Source organism: Salvelinus sp. IW2-2015, linkage group LG16 (genome assembly GCF_002910315.2).
Source record: "Salvelinus sp. IW2-2015 linkage group LG16, ASM291031v2, whole genome shotgun sequence".
Taxonomy (NCBI): Eukaryota; Metazoa; Chordata; class Actinopteri; order Salmoniformes; family Salmonidae; genus Salvelinus; species Salvelinus sp. IW2-2015.
In genome coordinates this window covers 258,178-282,954 of record NC_036856.1, presented here as the reverse complement: position 1 = coordinate 282,954, position 24,777 = coordinate 258,178, and the positions used below count along the sequence as shown (strand labels likewise).

The window sequence follows — 24,777 nt, the reverse complement described above, 5'->3', positions numbered from 1 at the left end:
ATTTTAGCACACAGGCTATTAACACCATTCCACAAATGAATTGCACCGTTTTAGAATCCAAGCCACTGAAGCAGACTGACAGTTATTTTCTATGTTGTGTCAGGTTGGAACATGGAATAGAGCTGACTACTTGAATTACATGGTCATTGCTGGCATCGTCTGGCTATGGGGACCTGCTGACACCTCCAAACAAAACCTGACCCATCACGTCCGAAGCCACTTGGCACTCACAGTGCAGATATAATCAAAAGCACACCTGCTTCAGTTCAACAGATTCCATAGCCAAGCTGCCTACTCTCTGTGATTACATTATAAAGCTCTCCACCGGATTTAAACATTTTCATACAGTGTACTAGTTCATGTAATGATCAAGCTCACCAAAAATGTGGCACACTGCCGTCAAGGATTATCATACATGTACATACTTAGATGTGCCATTTGTTAGTGTTAAATTCATTGTCTTTCATTGGACCGGGCGCATCCAAGTTATRTAATTGTGTCTCATTCATTTCTTATACTCCCATTATGTCTCTGAATCACAGGGGAAATGCAGTACAGTAGGTATAGCATTTGAATGGGAAACACTGACACACAAAGCACTGCCAATTCACGTAATGCACTGCTTWACGTGTAACCAAACCATCAATGAAGTGGAACATATGGATACATTTCATATGTAGCACCCACAGTCCAGTTTTCAGTCCTCWTGTGCTCCATGTACTCGTTAAATTCCAAGCGTTTTTTGAGTAGTCCAATCTAAATTCATAATGATTGATGACCTTATGGGGCATTTTCATACTATTAGAACACCTTCACTGCACAGTGTAACCCATTAATCTGTGCAAAGTTGCATTGCTTTCTGCAAAATGAGGATGTTCCATGCAGTATGGGGCTCTCTCCACACAACATTAGCTTACACAAGCTGTGAGAAAGTGCTCATGTGGTCTAACTACTTGGCACAACTGTCTCTACTGTGAGACAGATTATGACATTTCTAAACACTCTTCTATTTTGTGACATAATTTTGAACAAAGGGGATCTGGACTGATCTCATGATGTAATACCATGCAATATGCTTCTTGGTATGCTGACTATTTGCCTAGAATACTGAGAGGAACCTACGGTATTAGAAGTGGCCCTAAACTCTTTTGGAAACTATTTATACACTATATATACAAAAGTATGTGGACAGCCCTTCAAATTAGTGGATTTGGCAGTTTCAGCCACACCTGTTGCTGACAGGTGTAAAAAAAAAAATGAACACCCGCCATGCAATCTCCATAGACAAACATCGGCAGTAGAATGGCCTTACTGAAGAGCTCAGGGACTTTCAACGTGGCACCGTCACAGGATACCACCTTTCCAACAAGTCAGTTTGTCCAATTTCTGCCCTGCTAGAGCTATCCCAGTCAACTGTAAGTGCTGTTATTGTGAAATGGAAACGTCTAGGAGCAACAACGGCTCAGCCGCAAAGTGGTAGGCCACACAAGGCCACAAGAACTGTTCGTTGGGAGCTTCATGAAATGGTTTTCCATGGCTGAGCAGCCACACACAAGCTTAAGATTTCCATGCMCCGGTTGGAGTGGTGTAAAGCTCACCGCCATTGGACTCTGGAGCAGTGGAAACGCGTTCTCTGGAGTGATGAATCACGCTTCACCATCTGGCAGTCCGATGGACTAATCTGTGTTTCGCGGATGCCAGGAGAACATTACCTGCCCGAATGGAAGGCGGAAGGCCCTTTCCTGTTTCAGCATGACAATTCCCCYGTGCACAATGCGAGGTCCATACAGAAATGGTTTGTCGAAATTGGTGTGGAAAAAATGGCTTGCACAGCGCCCTGACCTTAACACCATCGAACACCTTCCGGATGAATTGAAACGCTGCAGCAATGTTCCAACATCTAGTGGAAAGCCTTCCCAGAAGAGTGGAGGCTGTTATAGCAGCAAAGGGGGGACCAACTCCATATTATTGCCCATGATTTTAGAATGGGATGTTCGACGAGCAGGCGTCCACATACTTTGTGTCATGTAGTGTGCTTCAGAAAGCGGCAGAACTATAAGAAAACCTGACATCCTTAGATAAATAGAAATGTCAGATATCTTAAAGTGCTATTTCTGCCAATTTCCTGGCTGTATTGAGCTTTGTGGTTTTGGCCAGGGAATACAGAAGCCTTGGAGAGATTATTTCATACAGACATTTGTTGATATTCCATTGGTTTGTGGACACCCCTGTCAATCAACATTTTGCTAAACTAATAGGGTCAGAAGGTCTAGCCTTGTGCGGTACTTTTAAATAAGTGTGATCGTCAGGCAATAGCTATATCTTAATATGAATAGGTTTCATATCTCCCACTGTGGGGATATAATTTTCCTTGAAATTAATAATATAGTTGACTTGACAATGATAAACTTATAGAAATAATGTCCGCACACACACACAGAGAGAGAGATTCAGTGTAGATAAGCATGCGGTTTCAGAAAACTCAATGAGATWAAAAAAAAWATATATATCTGTTTGTCATGCCCTGATCTGTTTCACCTGTCCCTGTGATTGTCTCCACGCCCTCCAGGTGCTGCTTATTTTCCCCAGTGTATTTATCCCTAGGTTTCCTGTCTCTCTGTGCCAGTTAGTCTTGTATGTTTAGTCAAGTCAACCAGCGTGATTTTCCCGTACTCCTTTTCTCTTCTCTTTTGTTAGTCTACCCGGTTTTGACCACTGCCTGACTCTGGATTACTTTCCCGCCTGCCTGATCATCCTGCCTGCCCTGACCTTGAATATGCCTGCCCTTCGGTACCTATTGGTCGTGGACAGGCAAAAGGTCAAAACCAGTTCAGAGTCCATTCTCTTGCCAACCCCTTTTTGGATTAATAAACATTGTAAGACTCAAACCATCTGCCTCCTGTGTCTGCATCTGGGTCTCGCCTTGTGCCCTGATACTGCTATCTATTTGGTAAACAGAGCTGATATTTTTAATTTTTCCAATTAAATTGAGCATGATCCTTTTACAACAGATTTCCATATTTGCTTTTGATAATTGCAATCTCAGCAGAGTAATATCTTAAACTGAAACAGTCCAAAGACACATTGATAAGTCTTACACTCATTACCACATCTATCACACTTAAGACATCATCAATGAAGATTGTGGAACTCAATACAGCAAGAAAGATAGCACTGTTAGACCATTTTGTATTTATTTGTGGTGGGTTTCTTATTTTTTCTTCAGTGTGATTAGTGAGCTATTCTGGAACAGAGTGCATAGTACTTCCTTCTTGTAACAGACTAGGCATGCAATTATGAAATTAATTCATCCAAAKCAAGTAAATTATGATCCCTCAATTTCCTGTTCTAGCCTATGTTTTTATTCAATAACGCAAAACGGATAAAATAACATGGATCTAGAGCCTTCCTGTCTGCTGTGATGTCACCACAAGGCAGCATAAGGCCTTCTAATCACTGATACTGAGGGCAGAGGGAGATATGCCTGCCTGTGATCTGATCTGCATAGGGGAGCACCTGATCTCCATGCAAGGCCACCATTCTGCTGTGCATCAAAGGGATCTGGCTGTAGGGGCATGGCATTGAGTTGACAGTCCTAACCCAGCATTGTGTGACGTGTTGCAACATGGAAGGCAGAACCTCTCTAGCTCCGAGAAGTCACAGAGGGATGAACATGCCACTAATCTCTGTCTCTCACTCTGAGGCGAGCACAAGTAACGCAAACTGTGGCTTTAGATAATTTGGCTTTACACCAGTGACCTCGGATAGAGACATCTCTGGGCCTACTGTGATCTTTCAACCAAATCCTCCTAGAGTGGTTGCTCAATTTAAAGTTTTGCAATTATGCTGCGGGACTTAGAGGTAATTTGTGGTTTAGTACGATTTCCTACTGTGTCTCTAACTGACAATGAATGGGTGACATAAACCAAATAGAAATTGATAATTGTGCACTTACTTTAACTGTTGGTACAGTAAGGTTTTTATTCTAAAAGCAACTTAGACTACAATTAGGGTGTGGAAATGTTAGGATTATTTTGCTCTTACTGTAGTAATGTAGCCTACTCCCGACCAGTCACGTTGTACAGCGCCCGAGTGGCGCAGTGGTCTAAGAGACTGCATCGCAGTGCTAACTGCATTACTACAGATGCTGCTTCAATACTTGTGTCAGCCGCGGCTGGGTTTCTCAGCGTTTGGTTTCTATCCCTCTAAAAACAGAAAAAAAATATTCTAAATAACAAACTGGCTTTATTTACAAATTAGGAACAATGTCTCACCCCATGTTCAAGAATGGCCTTTTTCTCGCTCACTTTAGGTTATTTGAAGAAAAAAATATCTCCAAAATATCATTATGTTTTTTAAACAAGCCATTGAAAGTTGGTTGCAATTTCAGTTTAATCCACCAGAAAAGACAGAACAAATATTGCAAATATTGTGGTTAAACTCAAATATACTTATTGATAAAATGCCCCTTAGATATTCATTTAGAATACTCCAATCCTCTAAATCAAATTATTGGTGGAGAGAGAGTCACGTCATTGAAAAAAAAGATTCTTAGATATACTGTAGGCCTCCTGTAGGCGACTTGAGTGTCAACAGTGCTTAGTAATGTGCTGTTAAARGTGGTGTTGGTCTTACTTAAAAAGCATATTGAAGTTAGAAGCAATAGGATTTGAAGCAATAGCCTACCYGCTGTGGTCAACTATTTTAGCACCCTTTTGCGCTGCTCTGAGACCAGCATGGGGACTAGGCTTGACAAATCAATTACATKTTTATTTTCACTGAATCTCCRTTTGGGTATTTTTAGACTACAATTAGGGTGTAGAAATGTTATGCTTGGAAAAGAAACACCATGATATTAATTAAACTACATTTCTTAATATCAATCTAATATAATATGTTCTTACAAAGTACAGACAACATTGAAGGCTATCAAATGCTTCTCAAAGATGCCCTCTGGTGGTCAAACTAGCATTAACTAGCATTAATGGTAACAATGGCTGACAATTAAATAACGTGCCATAGAATTCTGTGGCAGCCCGAAAGGTGTGCTGCAGTATGACGCAACTTTTAAAGGAAGAACCACTGTGCTTAGTGACTTCAGACAAGAGCATGTTTCCACCCCGCAAGGCTAAAGCTGAACCCCCAAACAGACAATATATCAATCTGGTATTGTCTTTGTATTGTTCGGGGAATAATGCTCTGTACGCTTGGAGAGAAATGACTGATTGGGAGCTTGAGAGACTTTTTGTCCAATATTGCCCAATCATTCCATTATAAGAGTTTGCAACATTTCTCAAGGGGCAGTGGAGCTCACAATAAACCAAAAACCCATGACAGTGCCTTGCAATCATCTGGCGCATGAGTGCGTTTCCTTACAATTCTCAAGGACAATAAAAGATCAACGAAAAKAAAAATGGGGAACCCATAATCACATCTCAATAATGTCCATGTGTGACTAACAAACCACCTCTGAGTCGTCCAATGTCCCATGATSATTTTGACACAGTTAATAAATTCTCACTTTTACGATACGTTTTGAATTCTCAATGTAAAGATACATTCGGATAAATTCCCAATGACATTAAATTGATAAATTATCACCTTTATGAGGCATTTTTATAAATGATCAGTATTTTCCTCACACCATTTATAATGATAAATATACCAAGATTACATGTCAACTGTTTTGTACAATATCCCCAGATTTCAACCGCCAAATGCCAGTTCAGGCATTAGATAGTACTTTGACTGTATCCTCCATTGCATCCCAAGTGGGAATATTATCAGGGAGGCTTGTGGTTTCATTGATTTCAAGTCTGCAATCATTCTCCATCTGATGTAGTGGGTAGAGGGAGGATAATGGAGTCTCTTCTGGCTTAAGGCAGGCACAATCTGACAGCAGGGCAAGTTCTAAATAACCTCTGTACAAACTATCCATCTAATGGGAGTAATGGTCCGGTTCACTATAACCACTGGCTGCCACATCATTGTCACTTCTCATTTGAGTCCAGACACAGGATTTAAATAGATTTTACCCAATGTGAGTGGAAATTTTATTAAAATAGATGTTTCGATGACAGGTTTAGTTGAAAAGCTGTATTGATTTGATGTCCTGACCAATTTCATTACAAGGTTGCTGTGAAAATTCCTTGATGTGAAATGACATATTCAAAGTTGCCATGCATCCACTCCATTGCATACATTGGGATAATGGATTGTGATCTAAAAGGAACCTGGATCTAAAGGGAACCTGGAATGCCGGTCTTTTAATATTCAGTGACTATCTGTAGATAACGCAACACAACAACAGCATCACCTTTGTGGCTGTATTTTACCACAGTTTCTTATTCAACAGTACAGAGAAGTGATTTAATTGCCCACCAATAATTGAAATAGTATAATAAATATGAGCAGAAATGCAGTACTCATAGGACAACCAATTGTATCGCTCTTTGGTTACAAAAGCGTAAGGTACAAAATATCCACTGTCACTTTCCACTGTACATTATCTCTGTACAAGTAGTCTGTAATGGCTCTCTGTCAGGACTGAGTTTCAAACCATTAAATGGGCAATCTGCAGATCTCCAACAACAACAAAGTGTACACCCCGTCACTGTTTGTTTCAGCTGATGTACAAAACCAACAGTAAAAGACGCAAAAACCAACTTAAATCAAATCATATTTATTTATAAAGCCCTTCTTACATCAGCTGATATCTCAAAGTGCTTTACAGAAACCCAGCCTAAAACCCCAAACAGCAAGCAATGCAGGTGTAGAAGCACTTAAGCATGGGTAGCATAGAAATAGCGTACATAGAACAGATCTACCGCTTATTAGACTTGCTTTTAATTAGAACAATAGATCTATAACTCACATTCCTARGTGAATTTGGTTGGGTTGCCCAAAAAGTGACATATTACCACGTTAAGAAATGTAACCACTCTTAAATTAATCGACAGAGCTATGGATTCAAGGCCTGACAACCATCCATTAGATCAAAATTATAGTTTTAACCATGTTTTGAGGCTATTAAGTGTTTGTTAACAATTATGTCGTAATTTTTTTTATTATTTTGTTTTCTGATAGGGTGTGACACTTGAACTGAGCTCAYAAGGCACTATTCAAAAGTCAATGGATACATATCATTAATTTTAAAGTAACAAAACATTTATGAAGCAATCACAGATTGCCAAAAGAAGCAATTTGTGGTGAATCAGGACAAACAGAAATAAAATCACATTCACACACTCAATGGTGGAGAGCAACCAAGACAAGGGGAAAATATACCCTCACTGATAAATAGCTGCAAAACCTCCACATGCAAAAAGTAAAGCTCTGCACATTTGGTCTTAGCAAATGCTTATTGAGTGAAGAAGTGAACTTGGATTTCAATTTCCAATGACAGCATAAACATTTCAATTGACTTTACTTGGACACATTTTAAGAGGCCCTTATTACAGTGTAATTATATATATGAAAATACACTAACAAGTATTGTAATAATCCATAGTTACAGTGTACTAACAGCATGTAACAGGTGGTGAATGCTTGTTACCTTGTTTGTTACAAATGTTCAAGTTTCCGATAGCATTCAACGCAAGTGTTAGCCCAGGCCCAGGTCAACCTTTCGTTTGAAATGCATGGAAACTTATGAGCGCTATGGCAAAGTAAAAAAATAGTTTAAATTGTTCAAGGGATATTTATTTATTTTTGCAATGAGACCCTTTATCTACTTCCCCAGAGTCAAATGAACTCGTGGATACCATTTTTCTGTTTCTGTGTCCAGTATGAAATAAGAGGAAGATTTGGGATCCAATGCTAACTAGCAGATACCATATACTTCCAGTCATTGTGCTAACGCTAGTTAGCAATTGCGCTAGCGCTAGTTAGGAAGCGGTAGAGATTTTTCCATTTCCGTCAGGGAGAGGGTTTAGGATTTTGTTATTTAGTCCAGGGGAGGGTCATGTAATTTGATTAAATGTCATATTGCTCAGGGTTTGAGAATTAGTTGCTTATTATATCATGATGATGATGCCCCTCATCCCTGATTCTCTGCTGGGAGTGTAATATCAAGTAAACCTAGTGTGGTCTCAATTCGATGATCCATAGCCTATACTATAGGCCAGGGGTCTCCGACAGGTATCCACGAGCCCACCTATGAGTAGCGCGGCAATTAATTCTGAATGTACATGCATTATTTTTATGTTCCATCGCAAACTGTCAAACATAAAGCTCCCGCCTAATATCCAATCAAAACCACGTTGACATTATCCCACCCCTGGTTAGCCACTGTTGGCTTAAAAACCCAATTAATTTCCAGCAATATTGCTCCTGTCTGTTTGTTTGCTGCACGCATTTGTCCATCATTCGGTGTGTAGCCAGTTAGTGATGCTAATGATAACYGTCTGTGGGTAGACAGAAATACTTTCCCCAAAATCCTACTCAATTAAATGTTAACTGCAAAGTAGGCTTACCTGACAGAACTCTATACTTATTATTTGTATCAATTGGGTGGCAATGTTTTGAAAACTCTGCCATGACATGTGTTGCAGCAGTAGGCCTAACAGCAGAAACATAGCTACATTCCTCTCTTTTTAGATGCGCAATAAATGGGAAATTACACTTCAAAATCGAATTTTCTCCGTTTATTTTTCCAGACCTCAAAAATTGCCTTCTAATGTGATTGTTTACTCAGAACATATATTTTTGTTGTTGAGAGTAAAACATTTTTTATTAATTTAACATGGGTGCTGAAAGTGGCTATGTCGAGAAGGCCTAGTTCATTTAAACAGTCTTCATTTGTAATTTGACTTTAGGATACTGACTACAAGAGGGCTTTGTGTTGGAGACTATCTCTTCCTATTCAAGTAACAAGAGGTAAGCCTACCTGTTTGACAGATGGATTTATGATTATATCCAGAGGATGTCACCATGCTCTCCCTAAATATCGCAGTGTCAGTGAAGGGTTTGGTGTGTTAAGTTAAAACCAGGGCTCGAACTGTGTGAAGATAGTGGCTTTTGTTAAAGAAAATTGCCAAATAATTAGGCTTACCTCTTGTCAGTAAAAAAAAAAAAAGAACGGACCTGATGATATGAAGCGATCTATAACACAGCTTTAGTCCACAATGCTTTATGCTGCAGTAGAAACAAGCTGTATAATGCCTGGGAAAGACAATGCATATGGGATATCTTTGGGGTTGTCTCTATGACATTCAGAAGCTGCGCTATGACTTTCTATAGCCGAGGAGACAGAACATTTACTTTGCTTGGGAAGTAATGTGTGACTCTGTCACTGTTAGTTGATGTTCAACATGTCAATAGGCTATTAAACAACATGCTAACTAAATCATTCAGGAGCAAGCCAGGTAGCCTAAGAAAAAAACAAAATTAATTATTTTGGCTGTTTTATAATTATAATTATTTCAAGGCCTGCCATTTAAGAAATACATTTTGAAGCATGTGTGACATGCTACAGGCTGACAGGAGCATTTAGCATTTCCACAACACATCAACAACAGCACTTCAACAGCATGCCTATACATGTGTCATTTAAGCTGTGTAATTACTTGGAATGAAATAACAATGAAACAAAATGCCTTATTAGGCTATACAGTCATTCACCAGTGCCTTTGAATTCCCTTTAAGAAACACGAGTTTGGCCACTCTTTGGTTTGAGTATCATGCGGTGAGCTTAGCATGCCTAGTTTGTTAATTTAGCCTAGCAGATGCTCTTATATTCCCATTCCCTAATTACAGTCAACACAATCTATTTTGTAAAAACAATATCTAATAAAATAGAATACATTCGAAAATGATAGTTTCCCAAATGAAGAAAAGTTACACGTGCATGAAGGCCTATCTGATAATATGCAGCTACTGTGTTAAAAAATGAATAGCTGTTTCTCTCATTAATTGATGATCAGATACTTCAGTTGGAGCTGGTTCTGTTGCATTCCTTTCTTACAGTTGATAGACAACTTTAGCACTGCTCTAAACTTAGTCCCTTCTTTTTTAACAATAGCCTGTATAGAAATCGAAACGTTTCCAGTCCTGCAGCGTGTGCTCATTCATTGTCATGCTCGTTGCGGTATTAAAAAAAGATTATGCTCCATCTCCAGTCATGTAAAATGAATTACAATTACATGAAATGTGTTCATAAAAGGCAATTTTTTTCTCAGAGCGCAAATAAGGGGATAGATTCAGGCAGTGCTTTTATTATAATGGAGATCTTTTCACCCCTACCCTTGTCCGCAGTGGTCTGCGAATCCACAACCTTCTGGCTAATTTGCCATGCAATGCTTACAAAACTGAGAACGAGTGAGCGTTAACGGCATGTTCTATGCTATCCACTTTATGTTTTAATGAGTATTTTGCGTTCAGGGAGGGTCTGATCAACATTTATCTTGCTGAAGGGAGGGCCAACCATTTTCATTTCAGAGGTCCGATTTTCTCCAGKTATCCCTCATTATAAACAACATACTGTCCCTTAGCAACTTCCTTCAAACTGCACCCAGAGACATAAAAAAAATGGTATCCACAAGTTCATCTGACTAAAGATGAAGGGCCTCATTGCCAAAATCCGAAGTGTTCCTATAAGTCATCTACCGGTGCATTTGACGTGGAAAGCAACAGTAGCTAAGGAGGGTGGGACTTGACAATGGGTGAATTCCTTTAATAAGCAATAAACAGTTATGGCTAAAATTGTGAGCAGTCATTCAGTACTTGCCGAATTGTGAGCCAATTAAGCTTGGTTGAATAATGGTTTATAAAAGCACCTAAAATGGTCATAAGACAACCTCTTATTCCATAATTTAACCTTGCAAGGGTTTCATGGTTGAAGAATATTCTCACTTTTGGATGGGATAAATTGGTGCACTTATTTATCCCAGGAATTAAGGCATCACGTCAAGATTTGACCATCTGTGTAATAACGACGACCTCAAACGTTCCCACAACAAAGAACTGTGATCAAGAAGAAGGTTGTGTGCGAAATCCAGACATAAGAGAATGCCACGAAAGAAAAAAAGTGTTGAAGAGGAGACAAAAACGTCCACACAGGAAAGAGAAGATAGGTTTTTTATGCAATGTGTTTTGCTTTTTCCCTACAGAAATAGTTCTGGACAATTTTGCATAGGTAGTTAGCAAACTATTTTTTATATTTTTTATYCACCTATATTTAACCAGGTAGGCCAGTTGAGAACAAGTTCTCATTTACAACTGCGAACTTGTAACGGCTGTCGTCAGAAGAAGGTGAAGACCAAAACGCAGCATGGTAAGTGTCCGTCATATTTAATAGAAACTGAACACTAAAAAGCAAAAACAAAAAGTGACAACCGAAACAGCTCCGTCAGGTGCAACACACACTAAACAGAAATGAATCACCCACAACACAAAATGGGAAAACAGACTAACTAAGTATGGCTCCCAATCAGAGACAACAATAGACAGCTGCCTCTGATTGGGAACCACACCAGGCCAAACACATAGAAAACCAACAGCATAGAAAAAGAACATAGACTGCCCACCCTAGTCACACCCTGGCCTAACCAAAATAGAGAATAAAAAGCCTCTCTATAGCCAGGGCGTGACAGACCTGGCCAAGATAAAGCAAAGCAGTGCGACACAAACACAGAGTTACACATGGAATAAACAAACGCACAGTCAATAACACAATATAAAAATCTAGATACAGTGTGTGCAAATGAGGTAAGATTAGTGAGGCAAGGAAATAAATAGGCCGTAGTGGCGAAGTAATTACAATTTAGTAATTAAACAGTGATTAAAGTGATAGATGTTTAGAAGATGAATGTGCAAGTAGAGGTGCTGGGGTGCAAAGGAGCAAAAAAAAAAAAAAATATGGGGATGAGGTAGTTGGATGGTGTCACGATCGTTATAGTGAGTGGACCAAGATGCAGCGTGGTATGGTTCCATCCTCTTTATTAGGTAGTGAAACTCAAAGAAAACAATATAGCGCAAAACGAAACGTGAAGCTCATGTAGTGCTCGCAGGCAACTATACCTAGACAAGATCCCACAAAGCACAATGGGGAAATGGCTGCCTAAATATGATCCCCAATCAGAGACAACGATAAACAGCTGCCTCTGATTGGGAACCATACCAGGCCAACATAGATATATAATCACCTAGATGACCCACCCTAGTCACACCCCGACCTAACCAACATAGAGGGAAAAAAATCTCTCTATGGTCAGGGCGTGACAGTACCCCCCCCAAAAGGTGCGGACTCCGACCGCAAAACCTGACTCAATAGGGGAGGGTCCGGGTGGGCATCTACCGTCGGGGGCGGCTCCGGTGCGGGGCGAAGTACCCACTCCGCTCGCGGATACCTCATCTTCAATGGCGGCTCTGGTGCGGGGATCGTCACTGGAAGCTCCGGACCGTGGATCGTCGCCAGAGGAACCGGACCGTGGCTCGTCGCCGGAGGAACCGGTCAGTGGGTCGCCGGATGCTCTGGACTGTGGATCGTCGCCGGGTGCTCCGGACCGTGGATCGTCGCCGGAGGCTCCGGACCGTGGATCGTCGCCGGGGACTCCGGACCGTAGATCGTCGCCGGAGGCTCCGGACTGGGAACCCTCGCAGGAGGCTCTAGACTGGGAACCCTCGCAGGAGGCTCTGGACTGGGAACCCCCGCTGGAGGCTCTGGACCGCAGACCGTCGCTGGAGGCTCCGGACCGCAGACCGTCACTGGCGGTTCCGGACCGTGGACAATCGCCGGAGGTTCCGGACCGTGGACCGTTGCCRGAGGTTCCGGACTGTGAAAAGTCGCCGGAAGTTCTGGACTTGTAACTGTCGCCGGAAGCTCTGGACTGGGGACTGTCGCCGAAAGCTCTGGACTGACGATCGTCGCCGGAAGCCTGGTACKWGGCCCGGCACTGGTGGTACCGGGCTGGTGACACGCACCTCAGGGCGAGCGCGGGGAGGAGGCACAGGACGTACTGGAGGTCAGGAGCTTAGAGCTGGCACAATGCGTCCTGGACAAATGACCACCTTCGTACGGCAAGTGCGGGAAGTTGGCACAGGACGCACTTGGCTGTGAAGGCGCACTGGGGATACAGCGCGTAGAGCCGGAGCAGGATATCCTGGACCAAGGAGGCGCACTGGAGATCCAGGCGCGCTGAGCCGGCACAACCCGTCCTGGACAGATACCCACTTTAGCACGACAAGTGCGAGGAGCTGGTACAGAATGCACCGGGCTGTGAATGCGCACAGTGCGTATCAACGCAAAGCATGGTGCCTGACCGGTCACACGCTCCCCACGGTGAGTACGGGGAGTTGGCTCTGGTTCAAACCCTGGCTCCGCCATCCACCCTGTGTTCACCACCCAATATTTTTCTGAGGCTAGCTCTCGGGCTTCCGTCTTGGCCGCGAACTGTGAATTGGGGGCGAATGAGAGGAGATTGAGTAAGGTCTCTCCCAGAGTGCCAGGAGCTGACCATGCGCGTTCATGTGAGAGTTAGCTGCGTTCCATCGCATTTCTGAAGAGAAAGGAATTCTTCGGTTGGAACATTATTGAAGATTTATGTTAAAAACATCCTAAAGATTGATTCCAGACATCGTTTGACATGTTTCTACGGACTGTAATGGAACTTTTTTAACTTTTCGTCCGTACTTTCCGCTGGACTTGAACGCGCGTCATGAGTTTAGATTGTGTACTGAACCCGCGAACAACAAGGAGGAATTTGGACATAAATGATGGACATTATCAAACAAAACAAACATTTATTGTGGAACTGGGATTCCTGGGAGTGCATTCTGATGAATATCATCAAAGGTAAGTGAATGTTCATAATGTTATTTCTGACTTCTGTTGACTGAACAACATGGCGGATATCTCTTTGGGTTGATTTGTCGTCTGAGCGCCGTACTCAGATTATTGCATGGTTTGCTTTTTCTGTAAAGTTTTTTAGAGATGAAGAGATGAACGTACTATGGTGCGAAAGTGCAAATCAATCCCAGAACAACAGCAAACGACCTTGTGAAGATGCTGGAGGAAACAGGTACAAAAGTATCTATATCCACAGTAAAACAAGTCCTATATTGACATAATCTGAAAGGCCGCTCAGCAAGGAAGAAGCCACTGCTCCAAAACCTCCATAAAAAAGCCAGACTACGGTTTGCAACTGCACATGGGGACAAAGATCGTACTTTTTGGAGAAATGTCCTCTGGTCTGATGAAACAAAAATAGAACTGTTGGCCATAATGATCATTGTTATATTTGGAGGAAAATGAGGGAGGTATGCAAGCCGAAGAACACCATCCCAACCGTGAAGCACGGGGGTGGCAGCATCATATTGTGGGGGTGCTTTGCTGCAGGAGAGACTGGGGCACTTCACAAAATAGATGGCATCATGAGGTAGGAAAATTATGTGGATAGGTTGAAGCAACGTCTCAAGACATCAGTCAGGAAGTTAAAGCTTGGTCGCAAATAGGTCTTCCAAATGGACAATGACCCCAAGCATACTTCCAAAGTTGTGGCAAAATGGCTTAAGGACAACAAAGTCAAGGTATTGAAGTGGCCATCACAAAGCCCTCACCTTAATCCCATAGAAAATGTGTGGGAAGAACTGAAAAAGCGTGTGCGAGCAAGGAGGCCTACAAACCGGACTCAGTTACACCAGCTCTGTCAGGAGGAATGGGCCAAAATTCACCCAACTTATTGTGGGAAGCTTGTGGAAGGCTACCCAAAACATTTGACCCAAGTTAATCTTAGCGCAAAGATCCAGCTGGCGGGATCAAATTCGACAACATCCGGTGAAATCGGAGCGCACCAAACTCAAAATACAAAATCGTAATATTAAACATTCTTGAAAATAGGAGTGTAATACGTGATTATTTAGCTTAGAATTTTGGTGATCTAACTGCTTTGTCAGATTTCAAAAAGACCTTACGGAGAAAGCATAGCATTCGATTGTCTGAGGACAGCGCCCCATGTCAACATGTCTTTCAAACCAGCACTGGTGACATAAAATCATAAATAGCGATAAAATGAATCCCTTACTTTTTAAGATCTTCCTCTGGTTGCAATCCCAAGGGTCCAAGCTACACAATGAATGGTCGTTTTGTTCGATAAAGTCCTTCTTTATATCTCAAAAATGCAGTTTAGTTGGTGCCATTGAATTCAATAATCCAGTATTCCAAAAAGTTACCAGCAAAGTTTGTCCAATCCAGTCAAAAGATGTTTTTATTAATCTTCAGGTTGTCTAATATCTAAATAATTAATAATATTTCAGACGGAGAATAGTATGTTCAATAGCAAAGGAAAAGAACGAAGAGCGCTCCCAAGAACGAAGAGCGCTCAACTTGGAACGACAACAAATACTTCTTCATTTTTCAAAAGAAACAAGTCTAAAACCTATTATAAAGACTATTGACATCTAGTGGAAGCCATAGGAATTGAAATCTGGGAGGCGGAAATTAGATCTTTCAATAGCATTGCATTGGAAGTCATTCCAAGCGCAACAAAACTTCTGGATCGATTTTCCTCGGGTTTTCACCTGCTATATCAGTTCTGTTATACTCACAGACATTATTTTAACAGTTTTAGAAACTTCAGAGTGTTTTCTATCCAATTCTCATATATGCATATCTTAGCTTCTGGGCCTGAGTAACAGGCAGTTTACTTTGGGCACATCAGACAGGCGGAAATTCAGGAAACTTGTCTTACTCGCAGAGAGGTTAAACAATTGAAAGGCAATGCTACCAAATACTAATTGAGTGTATGTAAACTTCTGACACACTGGGAACGTGATGAAAGACATTAAAGCTGAAATAAATAATTCTCTCTACTATCATTCTGACAGTTCACATTCTTAAAATAAAGTGGTAATCCTAACTGACATTAGACAGGCAATTTTTATTAGGATTAAATGTCAGGAATTGTGAAAAACTGAGTTTAAATGTACTTGACTTAGGTGTATGTTAACTTCCGATTTCAACTGTATTTAAGGAATATGGGAATTCTGACCTCTCAAACGACATGATGAAAAGACTTTGCTTTGCCTGGATTTTGCTACTCAAAAGTGTATGGGCTTAGAGACATTTAGTAGCACTGGCATTATCTTAACTCTATCGAATGTGGTAGCCATCTGGACAAAGGTGAAGGGATCTCCCAAAAAGACAGTAACAACAAGGACCGATTGAGGTCGGAACATGAGTTAAAAAAAAAAAATTAAGAGCACCCATGCAACAAACTTTTGCTGTGGTGGTCTTTTTGGGATATTCCATCACCTTAGATTTTTTTWGTATATGGACTTAATATGTGCATATTTGACCTCAATATTGATCCTGTACTTTTGACATAAAATGAAAAGCTCGAGAATACTGCAAGTCCACATACAGGTAAGGACTCAAAGATTMATTTTGAAAAGCATACATAGTCCTGATTCATGACCTTCAGAATGAAAAATAAAGTAAAAAGAAATTGGTCAACTTACTGAATACCAAATAGCAAATAATTGTCTGCACAAAGATTGTCTAGTCTTATTTATTTTTATTTTGTTATCGAATTAATTGTTCCATTATCGTTTGCATTACATGTTGTCGTCCTTTTCCTCTTTTCAGATTTTCGGTTAGGGTTAAGAATGACAGTGAGTTTGCAAATATGTTCATTTGCAAACATTTCTTGAATAGTTTTTTTCACTTTGCCATTTTCAAGTATTTGTTGTCGATTAGTGACAAAAAATATAAATCCATTTTACTTCCACACTGTAATACACCCCAAAAAATKTATTTGAAAGGGAAAAAATTCCAAGGGGGTGAATACCTCTTCTGTGGATAAGAACATGTGTTCCTTTAGACAAATTGTACAGAATGTGCACTTGATGCTTTTATTATGTTATTCATTTTACTGTAATAATTGTTAGATCAAAGGCAATAGATTATAGCAAAAAATATTTCAAATGGCTGAACAACTTTAGTGCAAAGACTACCATTTATTAAACTAGATACATTCTCAAATATGTTCCACCTTATTTCTAGAGCTTGAGTCATAAAACTACTGGACTTAAAACTTTAAAATAACAACAGTAGTTCAGATAACTGTGGCTAAAGGACTTCCTCTCCAAATGAGTCTGGATGTTATTCATCAAGTTGCTTTCAAAGCAAAACTGGATTAGGTTATCCTCAGTTTAGACTAAGTATACACAGCAAATTTGTTTTAATAATCATTAACTCAATGGGTGATCATTTTTTTTAAAGTAACATACCAGAAGAAAGCATTTCTAGAGATTATCATGAATTAATTAGTCAGCATGAATAAATTACGCAGCAGGCTAGAAATGTACTACTTCTAGGTTAGTAACCACAGGGGATAAAAACACCTTGCTTCCCCAGTCCCTTGGGCTGAAAAGAGGCTGTCTCCCTCACACATTGCTACGGTCAGAACAACATCTTGTGCATCTGCTACGATACCGGATACATTTCAGTGTCATTCAGTTTAACACACAGTACAGAATGTGCCCCCTAAAGCACATGGATGCATTTTAAATCACAAAGGCCAACCACAGATAAGGGACTTTTTCTATGGCTGTGAATATGCAGCATACAGATGACACAATTTTACCATTGATATTCAAGGAAAACAATGAATGACCTTTTTTTTTTAGATGAAACAATAACAGCTTAAAGAGTGCACTTCAGTTTATCTTTATGAAATCAATATTGGTTGGAGAGCCTTACCTGAAGTTGAGTGCTTTGTTCAGAGTTGGACCGTAAGTGTCTAGTGCATTGGGACAAAGGGAGTTCTCTGGTTCACATGTTGTTTGTCTATGGGTACTTTGCTATGTGGCTGGAAGCGACACTCCTAAAGGCCCATTGTGAATAGAGGTCAGGATAATAGACACACTCACACAACAAAGACTGATAATCCTGTCTCGCCCCACAGCTCCTGTGTTGCCGTCAATACATTTTAAGGGCAGTTAAATTGCAGTGAGGGGAGGTTGAACGAACTGTGGTCAGGAAAGACACCCAAGCTCACATTATGAACAGTAACCGGTGTCAATTCACAGCAATTCAGATGCAGTCAGATATGTCAGTGGCCGGACCTCAAATTAATAAATAAATAAAGCAAACCACAAGTGCTTGGCGATATAGCCTTTTGAGTCATTTGAGTCTCCCTATGGTCTATTTGAGTGAAAAACACTTAGCCCTTCAAAAACGGGGTCTAAGAGCACCTCTTCCTTCATCTCAGATTACCTTATTGTTGGGTAGGTTGCAATTCAGAGCGTTCCTCTTTATTCAAGTTTCTGGAAATGTGCTAAATAGAACAGGAATTGTAACTCAATATTGGTTCCTGCTTCATCAGTGTTGGAAGGTATGCCAGGGCTAATTGATTGCTAGAAGACTTATCTCTCCAAACATACAAGATGCACAACGAGGAAATATGAGAGAATAAAACAAGAGGACGAAGGGGTGACCTAACACACAAACACAATCCAATTTCATGACGGTTAAAGATGTCAACTTTGCTGCAGAATCTGTTTTTCGTCTGAATATAAAACGGCTTGTGACGAAAGGTTAGTTGTCCAATTCATTATGGTACTATGGTTATATCGCCTTGCRTAAAATCCTTCAGCCTTCAGACCTCAGACTTGTATCGACGATCAAATCTAACCTCAGGCTCTTCATTTTGTTTAGCCAGATGATGTTTTAATACCTGTTGCATTTCTTGATTTGAGTGAAATAGGGAGTGGGTGTGTCAAGAAAAGGGAAGCCATCTTGGCTGACTGGATGTTGTGGTCAGAAATTATTACTAATTAGGAAACTGTTTACAGTTTAAATGTCTAGTTCTCACCTCATACAAGTGGGAACATTTTCAAAGACTTGTATGGGATATTTGTATTGATCATCAAGATACGTTTCCTTTGTGTGGACTATCGACTTCCAACAACCAAAGTGTAAAAGGCCTAATTATAGACTTTTTAAATAAAACAGACTTGATTTTGCATTTGTGAATCAGAGACTGAGCCTTTTAGTTGGTTTTGGGGAACTCTGGTTTGATTCTGTATTGTATGCCATCTGATTTATTTATGAATACAAATCATTCTTCACATGAAATCCATGTCCTCCCATGTTTTTTTATTAGTTACGTGCTAACTGACTGTGGAGACAAGGATATATGTCTGCTCCAGATTTCAACTTACATTTCAAGCAGTATCTGTAATCTACTTATTGCAATTAACTTTAGCTTATCAACCTTCAGTAAAATACCACATATCAAACAACTGCCTCGGGAAGTTAGACCAAATTAATGAATGCAGAATATATCTACACTTACAATGTGAGACGAGTTAGGACTTACTGAGATACGTGGTTGCCTTAGGCCAAGGATTATTGAGAAGCAAACGGGTACCTTCAGTCTTTCTTCAGCAAATCCTTAAGGATGTGCTCTGGGACAAGCCTGGGCAGTTGCTGAGGCCTGGGCTGTACCATGAGTGGGGAGAGGTATTTTAAAAAGTTTGCCTATTCCATTTAGTTTTCAGTATTCAGTAATTTTTTCTATAAAAATGTTCTCTCAAATTAGCTCTATTAGTCTTACTTGCTTATTTTGATTATCAGTAAAGGCTTAAATTGACAATGTTGTTATACAAATATTACCCATTGCATATCTTCCTAACTGAGAAAGAAAACACCAAAACAGAACATTTACATGAGCAAAAATAAAAGGGATAGCCACAAGTCGCAGCCTCTTAATTTCACTATTTTTCATTTGGAGAGAACTATATCAAAATGAATCATTATTTCAGAATGAAGGCTAACTTGATTTACTGTGCTTTTTTTGACTGCCTCTACTGAATGAGTCACCTTTCAGCAGTGCATAAATAATGTACTAACTGCCTTTTAACTCCTGCAGGCGATAACTTCACAAGCATGTGGACAGCAATCCATGAATGGAGGAGGCTTGGCCGAGTTCAGAGACATGTCAACAACTATCACTCACAATATTTTAAAGATGAAGTGTTGTCAGGAGCAGTGTGGAGGATTTGAGCACCTAAAGAACGTGTTCCTTAGAACATGTGGAACCACAAATTAAATGTCTACAGAAGTCACAGTTGTGTGTTCAATCTTTGTCTTTACAAAAATTATACATACAATTAATTTAAGTAAGTATAAGTAAGATCAAATAACATTGATACTCAGGGCCGGTTTCAGCGATAAGCAGTCGCTTAAGGCCCCCTAACAAACTCAGTCGAGTTCTCAACTTACTATTGAGAGTAAGAATAGTAGAATACACCAGGTGCAATTTCTAAATTTGGTTGTGCATCAGTGGTTGTTGGAAGTTAGCTTTAAAACAGCAATGATCTCACCACCACATGGCAAAATGGGTAGAATTGCAGGAAACTTTTAAACTGCAACATTTTACACCCATGTAACCATTGGCAACATAAAACTGCAGGAAATTAACATAAAAACAAAACATTTCTCTCCATCGTCAAATGGGGAGTCATTCAAATGTTTTGCCGTGAAGTGGGGGGCCCCCCAACCAAATAATGAATTTGAATGACCACATTTGAATAAAGCAACTGGAAGTCAATAGTTCAGTCCTCTGAAAGTACTCTTATTATTACATTTAAATGAAATGTGAGAGACGTGCCCATTTCTCTCTCAACAAGAGAGACATTGTATTAATGACAGCTATCAGCTGGTTCTTCATGGGGAAAATGGATTGTGTTTTCCCAAAAGAAATGACACCGAAGCCCATAAAAGCCTACTGTGTCAGCCAGGCAGATAGTGTGACCCCACCTGGACAGTCAAACCCTGACATTGCTATAAAAAAAAACTGAGTTGAACACACACAGCCCTCTACAGAGGTTATAGCCCAAACAAGTTCTTCTTTCAGGCAGAAATAAAAAATATGAGCCTGTGCAACTTTCAACAAGGCTACCTCAAACAAGGCTCTCGCATCGTATGAATACCAAGCTCACAGAATAATATTATTAAATATGACAAAAAATCCTATAACTGCCCCTTTCATTTCCATTTCAGCTTTAAGTTGTGGAAATATGACAAGGGGACAGCACCAACCCTCACCAAGTAGTTTAATACAATTTATATTTGTCCTTACAAAACATTATGTAGACCCCAACACGACATAGCAATTTCCTCTCCTGAACACATACAGTACATGCTCTCTTTTTTATTCAGTAATACAAATGTACCTTTGTCCTGACTAAACACTATGTGGAGTATACACTGTACTGATAGTATTTCTGCTAAAATGTCAAAATGTACAATTATAATGTTTATATATTCCATTGCATTAAATGGAGATAAAACCAGGTTGGAGAGAGCCCAGGGATCCTATTAGCTGGGTCTCAGCAGTGGAGGTTGAACTGTCAGGGAATAAGGGGGAGAGATTCTTCTCCTGTAGTCTGGAATGCCATGAGCATCCTCTGCTGGTAAAGAAACAGTTCAAAAGACCGGTTCATAATGAAACACACCAGTGGGGCATACTAATTTATATGCAACATGCGTACATATGAATAATATTTTCTGAATATGTTACATCAACATCCCACATGTCAAATAATATTTCATTAACGGACTTACCGTCACTATTTAGGAAACAGGTAATGACGTCATGTGTTACAGGCTTCTTCTCTTCTATGGTATATTGKCAATCACACAATTTCATGTGCATCCCGCCGGATGGAAACATATGCGGGATGGAAACAGGATTCCCCCAAAAACATTTGTTATAAATAAATTAAACAGGTCTGATCCCTACACAGGCTCAAGGGGAGTCTTTCGATGTAAAACCCTTGAGTCCCAAAAACTTTTCTGCTGCAGCCACAATAACGTCTAGTTTCTTCAACTTTTTTGAGACTTGCTCTGTACAGTTTTTAACTGTGGCAATGAACGCAACAAAATCCACCTTTTTAACACACAGGGTATCTTTTGTCTGGCAGCAAACATTTACTACAGGTATCTGTGTTGTGGTATCTCAACTACCATCAATTCACTAGCGTTACTTATTTTCTCAATTATTTTAATCGCCTCCGCATAGGAGATTCGATTGACCACTAACTTTTGCCACCTCAATTTATTTCACCCTTACAGGGCACTCCAAGAACTCAGGATCAATTGCAACAACATCGTCCTTCTAAACACACACACACACACCTTTCTTCAGTATACTCTGTCCGTCTGCACACACTTGAAAATTGGCCAAATCCTTTACAATTCGTACACTGCAGTGGTTTGGGGACGAAAGCCCTTACGGCGTATCTTACATAACCAAACTTCACGTGTAGTTATTTGCTCTTTATCCAAAAACAACAGACTTTCTTATTTTTCTCCATTCACTCAGCGGGTCAGATGCCGGGCACCAACCACACCAGGAATTCTCTTCAGGTATTCAACCTGAACATCCTTCATCACCGCTTAGATGACTCCTTTGATGGGTGCTCTACTCCGAAGTTCAAAACACAAAAGTTMTGTTGTCCGGATTCTTTTGAGGCCCACTGCAATCTTCCTCTACTCTTCAGAAATACAATGAATCAAAATAAGTCCACCCCTGGTCACTCTAACAGACTCCACTTTTCCAAGGGCATACTTCACCACCTCAAACGGGTTTCCCCACATACGCATCCTTACTCAACAAACGCATTCTAAGAAGTGATTCATTATTATTTACAGACGTATCCTCCAATCCAATTTTAGACAATTTMTTTTTTGTTCCAGTTTTTTATATTATTGTTGTCCATTCAGAACATTCACCAAATTTCTTCACCAAATTTACTCAACGCGCTGCTTAATTCGAACTCCGCCTCCACTTCCGCTATCTTCCTCCCTAGTTTCCGCTCTACCACCGCCATCGTGTTACAGGCTTTGAATTCTGTCCATTTTAGCATGTCTAACCTACCACATTAGCACGTTGTGGTAGGCACTGAGTGGAGTCCCCTCGATAGTCAGGATGGGTTTCACCTSCGCAAGACCAGCTGGTATTTAAGACCTGCTGGCCCAGTGCCTCAGTTGGCAAGAGCTACACCTCACTTTAGCCTGTCCACTTCAGAGAGCCTAAAAAAGCCTTCATCAGGTGGGTTTCCCCTGTCCAGTTTTTCTTCAAATCTGTTGGTAATCTTTATCCTAAATAGTTGTRGGTTTTTATTTTAGTTTGTCTGTTCTCAGGCAAATCTGAAGTTTTACTGTTCCCATTTATTTGAGTGTTCGAACAACACTTTGGTTGTAGAATTTCTGTCACTGACAACCAACATTTGGGTTATAAGTATGGTGTCCATATTGACAGAATTGCATAGTCAGTAGGGGTTGAGTCATTCTCAATAGGAGTTGAGTCAGTGTCAGTAGAAGTTATGTCCATCTCAATAGGAGTTAAATCTTTGTCAGCAGGAGTTTAGTCTTTGTCAGCGGGAGTTTAGTCTTTGTCAGCGGGAATTGAATCTTTGTCAGCAGGAATTTAATCTTTGTCAGCAGGAGTTCTCAACCTCAGTAGGTGTTGTATCCGTATGTTGTGACTTTGGCTATGGACATTTGATATTTAATTGATCGTATTTATTGTAATTTTGTTATCCTATCCAAATCATTCAAGCATGGGCACCATACAGTTTTTTTATTATTTATTATTTGTTTCCCTTGAATTAACTCTTATCAGTAACACGGAACCCAAACCGGCTGCGTGTGCACCATCATGCATACATTTATTTTGTCCCCCCACACCAAACGCGATCACGACACACAGGTTAAAATATCAAAACAAACTCTGAACCAATTATATTAATTTGGGGACAGGTCAAAAAGCATKAACCTTTCTGGGATATGTGGGACGCTAGCGTCCCGCATGGCCAACATCCAGTGAAAATGCAGAGCGCAAATTTTAAATAAATTACTATAAAAAAATTAACTTTCATGGAATCACACATGCAATACACCAAATTAAAGCTACATTTGTTGTGGATCCAGCTAACGTGTCAGATTTCAAAAAGGCTTTACGACGAAAGCACACCAAACGATTATGTTAGGTCAGTACATAGCCACAGAAAAACACAGCCATTTTTCCAGCCAAAGAGAAAAGTCACAAAAAGCATAAATAGAGATAAAATAAATCAGTAACCTTTGATGATCTTCATCAGATGACACTCACAGGACTTCATGTTACACAATACATGCATGTTTTGTTCGATAAAGTTCATATTTATATCCAAAAATCTCAGTTTACATTGGCGCCATATTCAGAAAGGCCTCCAAAATATCCAGAGTAATTGCAGAGAGCCACGTCAAATAACAGAAATACTCATCATAAACTTTGATGAAAGATACATATTTTACACATAATTAAAGATACACTTGTTCTTAATGCAACCGCTGTGTCTGCTTTAAAAAAAACGTATTAAACAGACAGATTATTTCACTTATAATTCACTGTATCATAATTCCAGTGGATCAGAAGTTTACATACATTAAGTTGACTGTGCCTTTAAACAGCTTGGAAAATTCCAGAAAATGATGTCATGGCTTTAGAAGCTTCTGATAGGCTAATTGACATAATTTGAGTGAATTGGAGGTGTACCTGTGGATGTATTTCAAGGCTTACCTTCAAACTCAGTGCCTCTTTGCTTGACATCATGGGAAAATCAAAATAAATCAGCCAAGACCTCAGAAAATAAATTGTAGACCTCTACAAGTCTGGTTCATCCTTGGGAGCAATCCAAACCGCGCGGAAGTTACCAGTTCAGCTGCTACAAACAATTAGCTACACAAATATAACACACCATTTGACCACGCAGCCGGTTCATGACCGC

At 40.2% G+C, this 24,777-nt stretch overlaps 1 long non-coding RNA gene across 1 annotated transcript in view; it reads right to left on the bottom strand.

Annotated features, from left to right (window-relative positions):
* Positions 1 to 17,784, bottom strand: part of LOC111975900 (uncharacterized) — a 104,973-nt gene extending 87,189 nt beyond the window's left edge. Inside the window, exon 1 of the long non-coding RNA XR_002878876.2 lies at positions 17,699 to 17,784. This is a non-coding gene — a long non-coding RNA (uncharacterized lncRNA). The remainder of the gene's footprint in view (positions 1 to 17,698) is intronic.
* Between the last annotated feature and the right edge of the window lie 6,993 nt (positions 17,785 to 24,777).